Raw genomic sequence first — 6,000 nt, forward strand, 5'->3', positions numbered from 1 at the left:
GGGTCAAAGGTTTAATAAATGCAAATTTTTTAAAGGGCCTTAAGATTCTTACCACAAGACTAACAAGGGCGGAAACTCTGATTCCTACATTTGGTTCTTTCTTCGATGCACTTAAAACATATTTTTAAATAGAGGTGGAGAACAAGATGGTACGGGTAGATATCAATTTTCCACGGGCATGTAGGAAAGGTAATATTTAAAATTTGTGGAAAGGTAATATTTAAAATTTTTGGCACATAACGATCCACGGACAAGGCCGGGCAATACCCGCTAGTCTCTCTATAAAGAAAGTTTATAAAATATGAACAAACATTTCTGGAATGCTGCAGGGAAAGGAAAAAATCATATTTGTAAACTAAAAACCTAAATTGGTGTGACTTACATATTATTTAATTAAATGGCATAAAACCTCTATGTAATCAATGTGAAAAGAAAAATACTACGAGACTGTTTAATATATTAAATACTTTACTTATATAGAACATAGCTTACATATTATATTAAGTGTCGCTTAAATGTTATATATAATTTGTTGTATTTATTCAATTATTTCTTTTTTATATTTGGAACTTATTTTTTAATCAAGTTCAGGAAATTACAGACATTATAAAAATCCGGCCAAGCTTTTACGCATTTATTTAAAGAATATTAATTATAGTTTGATTGAGTTTTTTAAATTCAATTTTAGTTTTTTTTAGTTAGTTATTTTGTATTTAAATTTTTAAAATTTGTTTTTATGTTCTCGATTTAAGTAAAGCTCGTACTTAATTTAAGATAAGTTCTTAATGCCAAATTCTAAAACAACTAAAAATAAAACTGTTTTGGTACAAATAATGTAAATTTTCTTGCTTGTTACGATCTCAATCACTTAATGGTTTGACTTACTTCTATTAATCTTAATTTAAGTCTGTGAAGCCTAACCTCTGAGCAAAGTCGTATATACCCATGAGATTTTATATCGGACAAAGCTTTCATTTAAATTCTGCCCAGTTGAATGGGCAACCAAAGCTACCCGCTTGCAGGGAATAACAAACGGAGCGTATACAAGTTTTTGATGCCATTTTGGAATTGCTTTACGAGCGATTTCCGTTCTTGGCGGCGTTTCGGGTGCGAAATTATCAAAATTTGTAGCATACTTAAAGGCGCAGCATGCAACTGCAACTAAAGTTGATAATGGATACATATGTATGCCACCGGGGGTTTTTCTCCCTGTGACTTGCACTTACATACCGCTTACTCTCCCGAGCGTAGCCGATGACAATGAGGCAAGCTGGAGTTAGCTGCAGCGAACGTGCGGCACGTGCAGCTGCCATGTGGCACAACACACATACGCGTCGCGCTTTTATTTCGTACTTAGCTGGAGTTAGCCAGTTAAAATACCAAAGTCAGCAATGTCCGACTAGAATGTACTTTGAGTCCAAACTTTCCTCGGTTAAGACAGACACAAAGAGGCTTCCTCACGCAGCGTCTTCTTCTGGTTGTGGCAACACGATATGGAAAGTTCGTTTTTGATTAGCTTCGGTGTTTGATGTCCGATCCTAAATATATCATCAGAATATGTACCCATACCAAAGCTTTAGGCTTTGTCTCAAAATTGGTTTCGTTTTAAAATGTTTGCAGGAATTGTCTGAGATATCTAAAAAGTAAAATATTTGGATCTCTTTGTACTCTACGAGAGCCTATCTATTATGTCTATGATGCCTCTAGTTTTTATAAGCTCCGAGATATGTTAATAAAGAATGTATTCGATGCCTTTTTAATGATGTCGATTTTTGGCGTGGCGAATTATCGATGATTTCCTCTGCGTGCGTCCCAGGAACAATTACGTTCAATAATTCTTCAGCCCTTGAAGTCCCGAAGATGAACGCGTCTAAACATACGAGCGGATAGACTGACGGATTGACCGATGAATGGACGGATAGACGGAGGGATTGGGTGACGGACTGATGGATATGCCTCGGTGCTGAGTACATATATACGAATAGTCAAACGGACGGATAGGCGTATCTGGCTCAGATGAACGGGCGGATATTCGGATGGACGGATGGACGGACGAACGGACGGACGGACCTGGCTCAATCATTTGCACAAAACCATTATACCCTTATCTGTAGCCATTCTCAATGGGTGCAGGGTATACAAAATAAGGAAAACTTTTGGGCAAAGAATAGGAGAGAGGTCAGCCCAGGCCATTAGTAGTTGAATGCTTGACAAATAATTAGTGCAGAAAAAAAAGAACTACACACACATGAGTGATGGCAGCTATCGAAGGATCTATCCACTCAAGGATGACACACACAAATTGGCATTGCTCGACATGGCAGTCAAGTGGCTTTTGGCTTTTGGGACAAAAACTAGCAAAGATTTGTCGCGGTCGAGGAAAAAAAAGTTAATTGCAGTTAATGACGACATTAATCACAAGAAAATGAAGCCCAGCGCCGTTGACAATAAGCGCCAAGCGACAAATGAAGAGCCAAGCAGACAACCAGACAGGAGACAAGGGAAGAGGCGACTATTAACACCGATCCACAGACTTTGTGAACTACAAAAGGCGGCAAAACAATGGAGAAAGTTGCGTCAGCCAGTTGCCAGTGGCAGCAGCAGGAGCCAGGACGAGACGCGCAACAAGCGCGCCGGCAACAGCAGCAGCAGCAACAACAACAACAGGATGCGCCGCGCGTAGAAGGAAAAGCAATTTTACTGCGAGCTTCCTTTAAGACAAATAAGTCAGCTGGATCAAAAGGGGCTTTCAGGCGTGGCACAATAGGAATGAATTATAAGCGGGCGGGCAATGTCAGCGATAATAATGAACTATGCAGCCATGACGGATGATGCTGCTTTTGATGCTGCCACCTCGGCCCCTCGCGTTGCAGTATCAGCTAAAAGAGGACAACTGCCAGACGGCGGAATGTCCAGTGTGATTAGGCAATAACCGCAAGAAATTGTTTGTTATATATGCACTGTTCTAAAGGCCGATGTGGTTTAAGGAATGGCGATTGTTTCCTATATACTTAGTATACTGTAAAATCGATTTTTTAATGGTATTTTGTTACTCTCTTGGGGGCTCTTTGTTAACTATATTTTACTATGATTTACTTGTTTAAGATCCATTAAAATTTAAAACAATTTAAATTTCTCTGTCTATGGCCAATTTCCCTCTGCAATTTATGAATTTCCCTCAACAAAGTGAATTTTTACCCGTGGAAATACTGTGGCCACTTAAAAAATATTTATTTAGTTGTTCAAAATAAAAATTAAAGACAGCATTTAAATTAAATTGCTTATTTTATCTGGCCATAACGAATTTCCCACCATAAATGTAAAATTTCCCCTCAACTCTTAATCGATTTTATTTGGTACATTCTTGAAAATACACTTTCTGTTTCTTTCTTTTATTTTTTTTTTCCATTAAATTTGACAAAATTTGTCTTAAATTTGGAATTTTTGAGGGAAATTCACTTTCCTGCTTTCCCACTTTCGAAAGCGGAAGTGAGAAATATCTAAAATTAGCTTTTTTATCCAGTATTGATTAGAAAGAAGCTGAATTCAGTAACGAACATGCCTTTTATTGAAAATTAAATGCTATCAAAACGGAATTCGGAACATCACAATGGAGAAACGGTGGAATCGTTGCGTTGTGTGTGAAACACGGAACATCCTTGAATGAATTGTTAGCCAAACAATGCGTTAATTAAACGCGGTTGCTTAATGAACTTCTTATTGATTTTGCTGATAACTGATATTCTGAGCTGCTCGCAAATGGGCGGGTGGCTACAACGATATTATATAGCTGGCCGAGCTGGTCAGGTAATGAGCAGCACGTTTCCAGCAGTTGCCGCACGAATGCGCACCAAAGGGCTGCAGCTGGCTGACACAAGTGCCGCAAGTGGCACACCTTTGACTCTGGGCTTTGGCTGTTGGTATGTGTGTGTGTGTGTGCCAAAACAAAGATGCCTGTGGAATTTATGCAACATGAGAACGTCTATAACTTATCCAATTAAAACTCAATAAACGCGCCAAGCCACGGCCCAGGCTCAGGGCCCAGGACAAATGAAATGAAGATGCCAGCCATGCCAAAGGCATGATGGGGCGACAGGTTTGGGTTAGGTGCGAGCACGGGCACGGGCGGTCGGAAATGTTCAATAACAGGCGGCTGGCAGCTACTGGCTTAACGCAGCGATTACAAGTGCCTTCAGCTTGTAATCCACTTTTGGAAATGCAGCCAGTGCCAGTGCCAGGACGAGTGCGAGTGCCTGTCTGCCAGCCAGCATGACAGCCACAAATTGAAGATGACAAAATGTCTAAACAAGCAACCTCTCTTTCCCTCTGTGTGTGTGTGTGCTTGGGTGTGTAGCTGTGAGCATATCTAGCGGAATAATCAATAAATTACACACCTGTCTGGCCACAGCAAATTTATATATACAGTGAATGCCCACTTGAGCCAACAGCTAAGCGCAAAGGTGTTGTCAAAGAAATTAAAAGCAACTGACAAATTTTCAGAGAAATCTCTTTAAGCTTATAATAGAGCTCTCAGAGAAAAAAAACGTGTGTTTTATCCTTAAAACGACAACATCATAAGTTGTTATAGGCCGACTAAGATCACAATTCTTTAACTAAGCAAAAAAATTTTATTTCAAGTTTATGTTATTAAATACTTAAATACAAAACTTCAGCAAGGAACTGTATCTTAAAAGTGATATGTTTATTGCTTATTTTAAGCATATCAGCTCTTAAATTGAGTATTTTGTGCTGAGTCCGAGGTTGTTTTTCTTATAATTTTATGGAACAATTAAGACTTAAATAAAGGTCTCTTACTAAGATGTGTCGTACTTTCGATTTTGCCATTTAAGTCGGTTTTCTTTTTGCAAACCGAAAACACGCCAAGCGTGTTTCGCCTTAGGCAGCTCTCACTGTACCTATGGCATAAAGCTTAGAGTTATGGCTCTGACTTAGTAAAGGCGCAGCCCCATCCAAAGACTGTGCCGGAATATAGAGAAATATTTTTCAAAAGATTCCGACAGCGCATTCCGCAGGTGCCATTTGCCAAGCGACGCGCTGCAAGATGCCGATGCCGATGCCGATGCCAATGTGGATGATGGCAGTCCTGGACACTCTAGTCCATGGGCGGGCTCCTTTAGTCGAGTGCGCCGGTAGCGCAGTGCTGGGGTCCGGCGGCTGCTTCAATATTTCACGCTGGCTAAGTTTTCGATTGTGTTGGGCTTGGGTAGCGGCTTGCCTCGGCTCGGCACTTGGTGGTAATTGTGCTGCCAGGCACTGGACTTGCACATTGTTAAGCATTTTCACCGGCGCCGGCAGCTCCTTCTGCTCCTGCTAACGCTCCTGTTGCGGGCCTGGCTCTGCTCCCGGGCCCAAGCCGAACTGAGTGAGTATTTGTGCGTGCCATTCTGACAGGCAGCGCTGGCAGCAACTGAATTTTTGATTTATGTGCATTACTTATGCTTTTACTTAGTTGTCTTGCTCCAGCTGACCGGCCCACCCTCTCCTTCTTGCCCTCACACTCCTCTTTTGTTGCTGTCTCTGTTTGACGCTTATGTACGAGCCACCAAATTGATGCTAAGTGCTGGAGCGCGCGTGCGAAATGGGTTGAGCGGCAGCAGGAGCTGTGGGAACAGCAGCAGCAGCAGCAGCAATAGCTACACTTAGCGAAACTAACATAAATGTACTTAACATTTTGAAGTTTATTTCGAGCTGGTATTTTCTTTAAAAAAGCATGAATGATACTTGATTTTAAAAATGAAATACAATACAATTATTTCAAGAGCATGAACTTCAATGTAAACAAAGCATTTCTTAGTTTCCAAACAGCTTTTGTGCCTGGCGTAGATGGAGTTTTTATACTAAAAACTATCTTGAAATATAAAATTTATGCTTTAAACAAGTAACTTGGCAAGATTACTTATCATGAAGTGAGGAAAATGAAAATAAGGAAATCAAGATTTTGCCCACTTGAAATATAATATAAATAACAGTTTTTGTGTC

Source organism: Drosophila montana, unplaced genomic scaffold (assembly GCF_035044405.1).
Source record: "Drosophila montana isolate Dmon_TW-CO22-7 unplaced genomic scaffold, ASM3504440v1 contig_896_1, whole genome shotgun sequence".
NCBI lineage: Eukaryota > Metazoa > Arthropoda > Insecta > Diptera > Drosophilidae > Drosophila > Drosophila montana.